Source organism: Crinia signifera, chromosome 5 (assembly GCF_055691185.1).
Source record: "Crinia signifera chromosome 5, ASM5569118v1, whole genome shotgun sequence".
Taxonomy (NCBI): domain Eukaryota; kingdom Metazoa; phylum Chordata; class Amphibia; order Anura; family Myobatrachidae; genus Crinia; species Crinia signifera.
In genome coordinates, this window is record NC_139221.1 from 174,885,246 (window position 1) to 174,900,275 (window position 15,030).

The window sequence follows — 15,030 nt, forward strand, 5'->3', positions numbered from 1 at the left end:
ACTTAGACAGCAAATGATACACTGTATGCCATTTTTCCAAATTTTTATGCACAGTGGTTACAGCATGAAGCGAATGCATGTGAATATACAAAGGTGCATTGCATTAAACAAGTCCAATGAGCGTCCCAAAATGGCCGGCCTGCCTGCTTTCATCCATCAATTGTTCTAAATTTTTCATTACCCAATGAGCTGAGGTGGAGTCTTAGCCAGTGGTACCATCAGGGAGGTGTGTAAAGCACTTTAGGCTAGACAGCCAATCAGCTGCCAGCTTCCATCTGTCAATCAAATACAGCAGCCAATCAGAAAGCTGCCCATTGATCAGCAGGCCCTTTATGACATCACAAACAGACCCTCAGAACTATCTGTGCATGTCTAATGGCTGGCTGTCAGTTGGGCGGGTGGGTGGCAGAGGGAGGGGATGTCTGTCTCGTTTCTCCTGAAAATTGCGGTTTTTCTGCGTTTACGGGAAAAGTTGAGGTCCGACGCGCAAAAGTGGGGTATCGTAGAAATCACATTTTAAAGACGCACATTTCTGGCCCCCCAAAAATGGGCATTTCAAATGAGAAATGAGTCCAATGAACAAAATAGGGTGAATAAGTATGTATTTCAGGGGTGAGTTAGCAGATTATTGGGGAAGTAAGTCCTGATATTTTTGGAGGTTGCAGGGGCCACTACACCATTCAAAAAAGGCAGGTTTTAGCATATGCAGTTAGGCCCCGTAGGATGATTTTAGCTAAAAAGTGCCCCAAACACTCAAACGGGCTTGTATCTGGGAAGGGAAAATATGGGAAACATGACTTAGACACCAAATGATACACTATATGCCATGTTTCCAAATTTTTATGCACAATGGTTACAGCATGAAGCGAATGCATGTGAATATACAAAGGTGCATTGCATTAAACAAGTCCACTGAGTGTCCCAAAATGGCCGGCCTGCATGCTTTCATCCATCAATTGTTCTAAATTTTTCATTACCCAATGAGCTGAGGTGGAGTCTTAGCCAGTGGTACCATCAGGGAGGTGTGTAAAGCACTTTAGGCTAGACAGCCAATCAGCTGCCAGCTTCCATCTGTCAATCAAATACAGCAGCCAATCAGAAAGCTGCCCATTGATCAGCAGGCCCTTTATGACATCACAGACAGACCCTCAGAACTATCTGTGCATGTCTAATGGCTGGCTGTCAGTTGGGTGGGTGGGTGGCAGAGGGAGGGGATGTCTGTCTCGTTTCTCCTGAAAATTGCGCTTTTTCTGCGTTTACGGGAAAAGTTGAGGTCCGACGCGCAAAAGTGGGGTATCGTAGAAATAACCTTTTAAAGACGCACATTTCTGGCCCACCAAAAAATGGGCATTTCAAATGAGAAATGAGTCCAATGAACAAAATAGGATGAATAAGTATGTATTTCAGGGGTGAGTTAGCAGGTTATTGGGGAAGTAAGTCCTGATATTTTTGGAGGTTGCAGGGGCCACTACACCATTCAAAATAGGCAGGCTTTAGCATATGCAGTTAGGCCTCGTAGGATGATTTTAGCTAAAAAGTGCCCCAATCACTCAAACGGGCTTGTATCTGGGAAGGGAAAATATGGGAAACATGACTTAGACACCAAATGATACACTATATGCCATGTTTCCAAATTTTTATGCACAGTGGTTACAGCATGAAGCGAATGCATGTGAATATACAAAGGTGCATTGCATTAAACAAGTCCACTGAGTGTCCCAAAATGGCCAGCCTGCCTGCTTTCATCCATCAATTGTTCTAAATTTTTCATTACCCAATGAGCTGAGGTGGAGTCTTAGCCAGTGGTACCATCAGGGAGGTGTGTAAAGCACTTTAGGCTAGACAGCCAATCAGCTGCCAGCTTCCATCTGTCAATCAAATACAGCAGCCAATCAGAAAGCTGCCCATTGATCAGCAGGCCCTTTATGACATCACAGACAGACCCTCAGAACTATCTGTGCATGTCTAATGGCTGGCTGTCAGTTGGGTGGGTGGGTGGCAGAGGGAGGGGATGTCTGTCTCGTTTCTCCTGAAAATTGCGCTTTTTCTGCGTTTACGGGAAAAGTTGAGGTCAGACGCGCAAAAGTGGGGTATCGTAGAAATAACCTTTTAAAGACGCACATTTCTGGCCCACCAAAAATGGGCATTTCAAATGAGAAATGAGTCCAATGAACAAAATAGGGTGAATAAGTATGTATTTCAGGGGTGAGTTAGCAGGTTATTGGGGAAGTAAGTCCTGATATTTTTGGAGGTTGCAGGGGCCACTACACCATTCAAAATAGGCAGGCTTTAGCATATGCAGTTAGGCCTCGTAGGATGATTTTAGCTAAAAAGTGCCCCAATCACTCAAACGGGCTTGTATCTGGGAATTGAAAATATGGGAAACATGACTTAGACAGCAAATGATACACTGTTTGCCATGTTTCCAAATTTTTATGCACAGTGGTTACAGCATGAAGCGAATGCATGTGAATATACAAAGGTGCATTGCATTAAACAAGTCCACTGAGTGTCCCAAAATGGCCGGCCTGCCTGCTTTCATCCATCAATTGTTCTAAATTTTTCATTACCCAATGAGCTGAGGTGGAGTCTTAGCCAGTGGTACCATCAGGGAGGTGTGTAAAGCACTTTAGGCTAGACAGCCAATCAGCTGCCAGCTTCCATCTGTCAATCAAATACAGCAGCCAATCAGAAAGCTGCCCATTGATCAGCAGGCCCTTTATGACATCACAGAAAGACTCTCAGAACTATCTGTGCATGTCTAATGGCTGGCTGTCAGTTGGGCGGGTGGGTGGCAGAGGGAGGGGATGTCTGTCTCGTTTCTCCTGAAAATTGCGGTTTTTCTGCGTTTACGGGAAAAGTTGAGGTCTGACGCGCAAAAGTGGGGTATCGTAGAAATCACATTTTAAAGACGCACATTTCTGGCCCCCCAAAAATGGGCATTTCAAATGAGAAATGAGTCCAATGAACAAAATAGGGTGAATAAGTATGTATTTCAGGGGTGAGTTAGCAGGTTATTGGGGAAGTAAGTCCTGATATTTTTGGAGGTTGCAGGGGCCACTACACCATTCAAAATAGGCAGGCTTTAGCATATGCAGTTAGGCCTCGTAGGATGATTTTAGCTAAAAAGTGCCCCAATCACTCAAACGGGCTTGTATCTGGGAATTGAAAATATGGGAAACATGACTTAGACAGCAAATGATACACTGTTTGCCATGTTTCCAAATTTTTATGCACAGTGGTTACAGCATGAAGCGAATGCATGTGAATATACAAAGGTGCATTGCATTAAACAAGTCCACTGAGTGTCCCAAAATGGCCGGCCTGCCTGCTTTCATCCATCAATTGTTCTAAATTTTTCATTACCCAATGAGCTGAGGTGGAGTCTTAGCCAGTGGTACCATCAGGGAGGTGTGTAAAGCACTTTAGGCTAGACAGCCAATCAGCTGCCAGCTTCCATCTGTCAATCAAATACAGCAGCCAATCAGAAAGCTGCCCATTGATCAGCAGGCCCTTTATGACATCACAGAAAGACTCTCAGAACTATCTGTGCATGTCTAATGGCTGGCTGTCAGTTGGGTGGGTGGGTGGCAGAGGGAGGGGATGTCTGTCTCGTTTCTCCTGAAAATTGCGCTTTTTCTGCGTTTACGGGAAAAGTTGAGAGCCGACGCGCAAAAGTGGGGTATCGTAGAAATCACCTTTTAAAGATGCACATTTCTGCCCCCCCAAAAATGGGCATTTCAAATGAGAAATGAGTCCAATGAACAAAATAGGGTGAATAAGTATGTATTTCAGGGGTGAGTTAGCAGGTTATTGGAGAAGTAAGTCCTGATATTTTTGGAGGTTGCAGGGGCCACAACACCATTCAAAATAGGCGGGCTTTAGCATATGCAGTTAGGCCCCGTAGGTTGATTTTAGCTAAAAAGTGCCCCAAACACTCAAACGGGCTTGTATCTGGGAAGGGAAAATATGGGAAACATGACTTAGACAGCAAATGATACACTGTATGCCATTTTTCCAAATTTTTATGCACAGTGGTTACAGCATGAAGCGAATGCATGTGAATATACAAAGGTGCATTGCATTAAACAAGTCCAATGAGCGTCCCAAAATGGCCGGCCTGCCTGCTTTCATCCATCAATTGTTCTAAATTTTTCATTACCCAATGAGCTGAGGTGGAGTCTTAGCCAGTGGTACCATCAGGGAGGTGTGTAAAGCACTTTAGGCTAGACAGCCAATCAGCTGCCAGCTTCCATCTGTCAATCAAATACAGCAGCCAATCAGAAAGCTGCCCATTGATCAGCAGGCCCTTTATGACATCACAAACAGACCCTCAGAACTATCTGTGCATGTCTAATGGCTGGCTGTCAGTTGGGCGGGTGGGTGGCAGAGGGAGGGGATGTCTGTCTCGTTTCTCCTGAAAATTGCGGTTTTTCTGCGTTTACGGGAAAAGTTGAGGTCCGACGCGCAAAAGTGGGGTATCGTAGAAATCACATTTTAAAGACGCACATTTCTGGCCCCCCAAAAATGGGCATTTCAAATGAGAAATGAGTCCAATGAACAAAATAGGGTGAATAAGTATGTATTTCAGGGGTGAGTTAGCAGATTATTGGGGAAGTAAGTCCTGATATTTTTGGAGGTTGCAGGGGCCACTACACCATTCAAAAAAGGCAGGTTTTAGCATATGCAGTTAGGCCCCGTAGGATGATTTTAGCTAAAAAGTGCCCCAAACACTCAAACGGGCTTGTATCTGGGAAGGGAAAATATGGGAAACATGACTTAGACACCAAATGATACACTATATGCCATGTTTCCAAATTTTTATGCACAATGGTTACAGCATGAAGCGAATGCATGTGAATATACAAAGGTGCATTGCATTAAACAAGTCCACTGAGTGTCCCAAAATGGCCGGCCTGCATGCTTTCATCCATCAATTGTTCTAAATTTTTCATTACCCAATGAGCTGAGGTGGAGTCTTAGCCAGTGGTACCATCAGGGAGGTGTGTAAAGCACTTTAGGCTAGACAGCCAATCAGCTGCCAGCTTCCATCTGTCAATCAAATACAGCAGCCAATCAGAAAGCTGCCCATTGATCAGCAGGCCCTTTATGACATCACAGACAGACCCTCAGAACTATCTGTGCATGTCTAATGGCTGGCTGTCAGTTGGGTGGGTGGGTGGCAGAGGGAGGGGATGTCTGTCTCGTTTCTCCTGAAAATTGCGCTTTTTCTGCGTTTACGGGAAAAGTTGAGGTCCGACGCGCAAAAGTGGGGTATCGTAGAAATAACCTTTTAAAGACGCACATTTCTGGCCCACCAAAAAATGGGCATTTCAAATGAGAAATGAGTCCAATGAACAAAATAGGATGAATAAGTATGTATTTCAGGGGTGAGTTAGCAGGTTATTGGGGAAGTAAGTCCTGATATTTTTGGAGGTTGCAGGGGCCACTACACCATTCAAAATAGGCAGGCTTTAGCATATGCAGTTAGGCCTCGTAGGATGATTTTAGCTAAAAAGTGCCCCAATCACTCAAACGGGCTTGTATCTGGGAAGGGAAAATATGGGAAACATGACTTAGACAGCAAATGATACACTGTTTGCCATGTTTCCAAATTTTTATGCACAGTGGTTACAGCATGAAGCGAATGCATGTGAATATACAAAGGTGCATTGCATTAAACAAGTCCACTGAGTGTCCCAAAATGGCCGGCCTGCCTGCTTTCATCCATCAATTGTTCTACATTTTTCATTACCCAATGAGCTGAGGTGGAGTCTTAGCCAGTGGTACCATCAGGGAGGTGTGTAAAGCACTTTAGGCTAGACAGCCAATCAGCTGCCAGCTTCCATCTGTCAATCAAATACAGTTGCCAATCAGAAAGCTGCCCATTGATCAGCAGGCCCTTTATGACATCACAAACAGACCCTCAGAACTATCTGTGCATGTCTAATGGCTGGCTGTCAGTTGGGCGGGTGGGTGGCAGAGGGAGGGGATGTCTGTCTCGTTTCTCCTGAAAATTGCGGTTTTTCTGCGTTTACGGGAAAAGTTGAGGTCCGACGCGCAAAAGTGGGGTATCGTAGAAATCACATTTTAAAGACGCACATTTCTGGCCCCCCAAAAATGGGCATTTCAAATGAGAAATGAGTCCAATGAACAAAATAGGGTGAATAAGTATGTATTTCAGGGGTGAGTTAGCAGGTTATTGGGGAAGTAAGTCCTGATATTTTTGGAGGTTGCAGGGGCCACTACACCATTCAAAATAGGCGGGCTTTAGCATATGCAGTTAGGCCCCGTAGGTTGATTTTAGCTAAAAAGTGCCCCAAACACTCAAACGGGCTTGTATCTGGGAAGGGAAAATATGGGAAACATGACTTAGACAGCAAATGATACACTGTATGCCATTTTTCCAAATTTTTATGCACAGTGGTTACAGCATGAAGCGAATGCATGTGAATATACAAAGGTGCATTGCATTAAACAAGTCCAATGAGCGTCCCAAAATGGCCGGCCTGCCTGCTTTCATCCATCAATTGTTCTAAATTTTTCATTACCCAATGAGCTGAGGTGGAGTCTTAGCCAGTGGTACCATCAGGGAGGTGTGTAAAGCACTTTAGGCTAGACAGCCAATCAGCTGCCAGCTTCCATCTGTCAATCAAATACAGCAGCCAATCAGAAAGCTGCCCATTGATCAGCAGGCCCTTTATGACATCACAAACAGACCCTCAGAACTATCTGTGCATGTCTAATGGCTGGCTGTCAGTTGGGCGGGTGGGTGGCAGAGGGAGGGGATGTCTGTCTCGTTTCTCCTGAAAATTGCGGTTTTTCTGCGTTTACGGGAAAAGTTGAGGTCCGACGCGCAAAAGTGGGGTATCGTAGAAATCACATTTTAAAGACGCACATTTCTGGCCCCCCAAAAATGGGCATTTCAAATGAGAAATGAGTCCAATGAACAAAATAGGGTGAATAAGTATGTATTTCAGGGGTGAGTTAGCAGATTATTGGGGAAGTAAGTCCTGATATTTTTGGAGGTTGCAGGGGCCACTACACCATTCAAAAAAGGCAGGTTTTAGCATATGCAGTTAGGCCCCGTAGGATGATTTTAGCTAAAAAGTGCCCCAAACACTCAAACGGGCTTGTATCTGGGAAGGGAAAATATGGGAAACATGACTTAGACACCAAATGATACACTATATGCCATGTTTCCAAATTTTTATGCACAGTGGTTACAGCATGAAGCGAATGCATGTGAATATACAAAGGTGCATTGCATTAAACAAGTCCACTGAGTGTCCCAAAATGGCCAGCCTGCCTGCTTTCATCCATCAATTGTTCTAAATTTTTCATTACCCAATGAGCTGAGGTGGAGTCTTAGCCAGTGGTACCATCAGGGAGGTGTGTAAAGCACTTTAGGCTAGACAGCCAATCAGCTGCCAGCTTCCATCTGTCAATCAAATACAGCAGCCAATCAGAAAGCTGCCCATTGATCAGCAGGCCCTTTATGACATCACAGACAGACCCTCAGAACTATCTGTGCATGTCTAATGGCTGGCTGTCAGTTGGGTGGGTGGGTGGCAGAGGGAGGGGATGTCTGTCTCGTTTCTCCTGAAAATTGCGCTTTTTCTGCGTTTACGGGAAAAGTTGAGGTCAGACGCGCAAAAGTGGGGTATCGTAGAAATAACCTTTTAAAGACGCACATTTCTGGCCCACCAAAAATGGGCATTTCAAATGAGAAATGAGTCCAATGAACAAAATAGGGTGAATAAGTATGTATTTCAGGGGTGAGTTAGCAGGTTATTGGGGAAGTAAGTCCTGATATTTTTGGAGGTTGCAGGGGCCACTACACCATTCAAAATAGGCAGGCTTTAGCATATGCAGTTAGGCCTCGTAGGATGATTTTAGCTAAAAAGTGCCCCAATCACTCAAACGGGCTTGTATCTGGGAATTGAAAATATGGTAAACATGACTTAGACAGCAAATGATACACTGTTTGCCATGTTTCCAAATTTTTATGCACAGTGGTTACAGCATGAAGCGAATGCATGTGAATATACAAAGGTGCATTGCATTAAACAAGTCCACTGAGTGTCCCAAAATGGCCGGCCTGCCTGCTTTCATCCATCAATTGTTCTAAATTTTTCATTACCCAATGAGCTGAGGTGGAGTCTTAGCCAGTGGTACCATCAGGGAGGTGTGTAAAGCACTTTAGGCTAGACAGCCAATCAGCTGCCAGCTTCCATCTGTCAATCAAATACAGCAGCCAATCAGAAAGCTGCCCATTGATCAGCAGGCCCTTTATGACATCACAGAAAGACTCTCAGAACTATCTGTGCATGTCTAATGGCTGGCTGTCAGTTGGGCGGGTGGGTGGCAGAGGGAGGGGATGTCTGTCTCGTTTCTCCTGAAAATTGCGGTTTTTCTGCGTTTACGGGAAAAGTTGAGGTCTGACGCGCAAAAGTGGGGTATCGTAGAAATCACATTTTAAAGACGCACATTTCTGGCCCCCCAAAAATGGGCATTTCAAATGAGAAATGAGTCCAATGAACAAAATAGGGTGAATAAGTATGTATTTCAGGGGTGAGTTAGCAGGTTATTGGGGAAGTAAGTCCTGATATTTTTGGAGGTTGCAGGGGCCACTACACCATTCAAAATAGGCAGGCTTTAGCATATGCAGTTAGGCCTCGTAGGATGATTTTAGCTAAAAAGTGCCCCAATCACTCAAACGGGCTTGTATCTGGGAATTGAAAATATGGGAAACATGACTTAGACAGCAAATGATACACTGTTTGCCATGTTTCCAAATTTTTATGCACAGTGGTTACAGCATGAAGCGAATGCATGTGAATATACAAAGGTGCATTGCATTAAACAAGTCCACTGAGTGTCCCAAAATGGCCGGCCTGCCTGCTTTCATCCATCAATTGTTCTAAATTTTTCATTACCCAATGAGCTGAGGTGGAGTCTTAGCCAGTGGTACCATCAGGGAGGTGTGTAAAGCACTTTAGGCTAGACAGCCAATCAGCTGCCAGCTTCCATCTGTCAATCAAATACAGCAGCCAATCAGAAAGCTGCCCATTGATCAGCAGGCCCTTTATGACATCACAGAAAGACTCTCAGAACTATCTGTGCATGTCTAATGGCTGGCTGTCAGTTGGGTGGGTGGGTGGCAGAGGGAGGGGATGTCTGTCTCGTTTCTCCTGAAAATTGCGCTTTTTCTGCGTTTACGGGAAAAGTTGAGAGCCGACGCGCAAAAGTGGGGTATCGTAGAAATCACCTTTTAAAGATGCACATTTCTGCCCCCCCAAAAATGGGCATTTCAAATGAGAAATGAGTCCAATGAACAAAATAGGGTGAATAAGTATGTATTTCAGGGGTGAGTTAGCAGGTTATTGGGGAAGTAAGTCCTGATATTTTTGGAGGTTGCAGGGGCCACAACACCATTCAAAATAGGCGGGCTTTAGCATATGCAGTTAGGCCCCGTAGGTTGATTTTAGCTAAAAAGTGCCCCAAACACTCAAACGGGCTTGTATCTGGGAAGGGAAAATATGGGAAACATGACTTAGACAGCAAATGATACACTGTATGCCATTTTTCCAAATTTTTATGCACAGTGGTTACAGCATGAAGCGAATGCATGTGAATATACAAAGGTGCATTGCATTAAACAAGTCCAATGAGCGTCCCAAAATGGCCGGCCTGCCTGCTTTCATCCATCAATTGTTCTAAATTTTTCATTACCCAATGAGCTGAGGTGGAGTCTTAGCCAGTGGTACCATCAGGGAGGTGTGTAAAGCACTTTAGGCTAGACAGCCAATCAGCTGCCAGCTTCCATCTGTCAATCAAATACAGCAGCCAATCAGAAAGCTGCCCATTGATCAGCAGGCCCTTTATGACATCACAAACAGACCCTCAGAACTATCTGTGCATGTCTAATGGCTGGCTGTCAGTTGGGCGGGTGGGTGGCAGAGGGAGGGGATGTCTGTCTCGTTTCTCCTGAAAATTGCGGTTTTTCTGCGTTTACGGGAAAAGTTGAGGTCCGACGCGCAAAAGTGGGGTATCGTAGAAATCACATTTTAAAGACGCACATTTCTGGCCCCCCAAAAATGGGCATTTCAAATGAGAAATGAGTCCAATGAACAAAATAGGGTGAATAAGTATGTATTTCAGGGGTGAGTTAGCAGATTATTGGGGAAGTAAGTCCTGATATTTTTGGAGGTTGCAGGGGCCACTACACCATTCAAAAAAGGCAGGTTTTAGCATATGCAGTTAGGCCCCGTAGGATGATTTTAGCTAAAAAGTGCCCCAAACACTCAAACGGGCTTGTATCTGGGAAGGGAAAATATGGGAAACATGACTTAGACACCAAATGATACACTATATGCCATGTTTCCAAATTTTTATGCACAGTGGTTACAGCATGAAGCAAATGCATGTGAATATACAAAGGTGCATTGCATTAAACAAGTCCACTGAGTGTCCCAAAATGGCCGGCCTGCATGCTTTCATCCATCAATTGTTCTAAATTTTTCATTACCCAATGAGCTGAGGTGGAGTCTTAGCCAGTGGTACCATCAGGGAGGTGTGTAAAGCACTTTAGGCTAGACAGCCAATCAGCTGCCAGCTTCCATCTGTCAATCAAATACAGCAGCCAATCAGAAAGCTGCCCATTGATCAGCAGGCCCTTTATGACATCACAGACAGACCCTCAGAACTATCTGTGCATGTCTAATGGCTGGCTGTCAGTTGGGTGGGTGGGTGGCAGAGGGAGGGGATGTCTGTCTCGTTTCTCCTGAAAATTGCGCTTTTTCTGCGTTTACGGGAAAAGTTGAGGTCCGACGCGCAAAAGTGGGGTATCGTAGAAATAACCTTTTAAAGACGCACATTTCTGGCCCACCAAAAAATGGGCATTTCAAATGAGAAATGAGTCCAATGAACAAAATAGGATGAATAAGTATGTATTTCAGGGGTGAGTTAGCAGGTTATTGGGGAAGTAAGTCCTGATATTTTTGGAGGTTGCAGGGGCCACTACACCATTCAAAATAGGCGGGCTTTAGCATATGCAGTTAGGCCCCGTAGGTTGATTTTAGCTAAAAAGTGCCCCAAACACTCAAACGGGCTTGTATCTGGGAAGGGAAAATATGGGAAACATGACTTAGACAGCAAATGATACACTGTATGCCATTTTTCCAAATTTTTATGCACAGTGGTTACAGCATGAAGCGAATGCATGTGAATATACAAAGGTGCATTGCATTAAACAAGTCCAATGAGCGTCCCAAAATGGCCGGCCTGCCTGCTTTCATCCATCAATTGTTCTAAATTTTTCATTACCCAATGAGCTGAGGTGGAGTCTTAGCCAGTGGTACCATCAGGGAGGTGTGTAAAGCACTTTAGGCTAGACAGCCAATCAGCTGCCAGCTTCCATCTGTCAATCAAATACAGCAGCCAATCAGAAAGCTGCCCATTGATCAGCAGGCCCTTTATGACATCACAAACAGACCCTCAGAACTATCTGTGCATGTCTAATGGCTGGCTGTCAGTTGGGCGGGTGGGTGGCAGAGGGAGGGGATGTCTGTCTCGTTTCTCCTGAAAATTGCGGTTTTTCTGCGTTTACGGGAAAAGTTGAGGTCCGACGCGCAAAAGTGGGGTATCGTAGAAATCACATTTTAAAGACGCACATTTCTGGCCCCCCAAAAATGGGCATTTCAAATGAGAAATGAGTCCAATGAACAAAATAGGGTGAATAAGTATGTATTTCAGGGGTGAGTTAGCAGATTATTGGGGAAGTAAGTCCTGATATTTTTGGAGGTTGCAGGGGCCACTACACCATTCAAAAAAGGCAGGTTTTAGCATATGCAGTTAGGCCCCGTAGGATGATTTTAGCTAAAAAGTGCCCCAAACACTCAAACGGGCTTGTATCTGGGAAGGGAAAATATGGGAAACATGACTTAGACACCAAATGATACACTATATGCCATGTTTCCAAATTTTTATGCACAGTGGTTACAGCATGAAGCGAATGCATGTGAATATACAAAGGTGCATTGCATTAAACAAGTCCACTGAGTGTCCCAAAATGGCCGGCCTGCATGCTTTCATCCATCAATTGTTCTAAATTTTTCATTACCCAATGAGCTGAGGTGGAGTCTTAGCCAGTGGTACCATCAGGGAGGTGTGTAAAGCACTTTAGGCTAGACAGCCAATCAGCTGCCAGCTTCCATCTGTCAATCAAATACAGCAGCCAATCAGAAAGCTGCCCATTGATCAGCAGGCCCTTTATGACATCACAGACAGACCCTCAGAACTATCTGTGCATGTCTAATGGCTGGCTGTCAGTTGGGTGGGTGGGTGGCAGAGGGAGGGGATGTCTGTCTCGTTTCTCCTGAAAATTGAGCTTTTTCTGCGTTTACGGGAAAAGTTGAGGTCCGACGCGCAAAAGTGGGGTATCGTAGAAATCACCTTTTAAAGACGCACATTTCTGGCCCACCAAAAAATGGGCATTTCAAATGAGAAATGAGTCCAATGAACAAAATAGGATGAATAAGTATGTATTTCAGGGGTGAGTTAGCAGGTTATTGGGGAAGTAAGTCCTGATATTTTTGGAGGTTGCAGGGGCCACTACACCATTCAAAATAGGCAGGCTTTAGCATATGCAGTTAGGCCTCGTAGGATGATTTTAGCTAAAAAGTGCCCCAATCACTCAAACGGGCTTGTATCTGGGAAGGGAAAATATGGGAAACATGACTTAGACAGCAAATGATACACTGTTTGCCATGTTTCCAAATTTTTATGCACAGTGGTTACAGCATGAAGCGAATGCATGTGAATATACAAAGGTGCATTGCATTAAACAAGTCCACTGAGTGTCCCAAAATGGCCGGCCTGCCTGCTTTCATCCATCAATTGTTCTAAATTTTTCATTACCCAATGAGCTGAGGTGGAGTCTTAGCCAGTGGTACCATCAGGGAGGTGTGTAAAGCACTTTAGGCTAGACAGCCAATCAGCTGCCAGCTTCCATCTGTCAATCAAATACAGTTGCCAATCAGAAAGCTGCCCATTGATCAGCAGGCCCTTTATGACATCACAAACAGACCCTCAGAACTATCTGTGCATGTCTAATGGCTGGCTGTCAGTTGGGCGGGTGGGTGGCAGAGGGAGGGGATGTCTGTCTCGTTTCTCCTGAAAAGTGCGGTTTTTCTGCGTTTACGGGAAAAGTTGAGGTCCGACGCGCAAAAGTGGGGTATCGTAGAAATCACATTTTAAAGACGCACATTTCTGCCCCCCCAAAAATGGGCATTTCAAATGAGAAATGAGTCCAATGAACAAAATAGGGTGAATAAGTATGTATTTCAGGGGTGAGTTAGCAGATTATTGGGGAAGTAAGTCCTGATATTTTTGGAGGTTGCAGGGGCCACTACACCATTCAAAAAAGGCAGGTTTTAGCATATGCAGTTAGGCCCCGTAGGATGATTTTAGCTAAAAAGTGCCCCAAACACTCAAACGGGCTTGTATCTGGGAAGGGAAAATATGGGAAACATGACTTAGACACCAAATGATACACTATATGCCATGTTTCCAAATTTTTATGCACAGTGGTTACAGCATGAAGCGAATGCATGTGAATATACAAAGGTGCATTGCATTAAACAAGTCCACTGAGTGTCCCAAAATGGCCGGCCTGCATGCTTTCATCCATCAATTGTTCTAAATTTTTCATTACCCAATGAGCTGAGGTGGAGTCTTAGCCAGTGGTACCATCAGGGATTGGCTAGACAGCCAATCAGCTGCCAGCTTCCATCTGTCAATCAAATACAGCAGCCAATCAGAAAGCTGCCCATTGATCAGCAGGCCCTTTATGACATCACAGACAGACCCTCAGAACAATCTGTGCATGTCTAATGGCTGGCTGTCAGTTGGGTGGGTGGGTGGCAGAGGGAGGGGATGTCTGTCTCGTTTCTCCTGAAAATTGCGCTTTTTCTGCGTTTACGGGAAAAGTTGAGGTCCGACGCGCAAAAGTGGGGTATCGTAGAAATAACCTTTTAAAGACGCACATTTCTGGCCCACCAAAAATGGGCATTTCAAATGAGAAATGAGTCCAATGAACAAAATAGGATGAATAAGTATGTATTTCAGGGGTGAGTTAGCAGGTTATTGGGGAAGTAAGTCCTGATATTTTTGGAGGTTGCAGAGGCCACTACACCATTCAAAATAGGCAGGCTTTAGCATATGCAGTTAGGCCTCGTAGGATGATTTTAGCTAAAAAGTGCCCCAATCACTCAAACGGGCTTGTATCTGGGAAGGGAAAATATGGGAAACATGACTTAGACAGCAAATGATACACTGTTTGCCATGTTTCCAAATTTTTATGCACAGTGGTTACAGCATGAAGCGAATGCATGTGAATATACAAAGGTGCATTGCATTAAACAAGTCCACTGAGTGTCCCAAAATGGCCGGCCTGCCTGCTTTCATCCATCAATTGTTCTAAATTTTTCATTACCCAATGAGCTGAGGTGGAGTCTTAGCCAGTGGTACCATCAGGGAGGTGTGTAAAGCACTTTAGGCTAGACAGCCAATCAGCTGCCAGCTTCCATCTGTCAATCAAATACAGTTGCCAATCAGAAAGCTGCCCATTGATCAGCAGGCCCTTTATGACATCACAAACAGACCCTCAGAACTATCTGTGCATGTCTAATGGCTGGCTGTCAGTTGGGCGGGTGGGTGGCAGAGGGAGGGGATGTCTTTCTCGTTTCTCCTGAAAATTGCGCTTTTTCTGCGTTTACGGGAAAAGTTGAGGTCCGACGCGCAAAAGTGGGGTATCGTAGAAATCACATTTTAAAGACGCACATTTCTGGCCCCCCAAAAATGGGCATTTCAAATGAGAAATGAGTCCAATGAACAAAATAGGGTGAATAAGTATGTATTTCAGGGGTGAGTTAGCAGATTATTGGGGAAGTAAGTCCTGATATTTTTGGAGGTTGCAGGGGCCACTACACCATTCAAAATAGGCAGGTTTTAGCATATGCAGTTAGG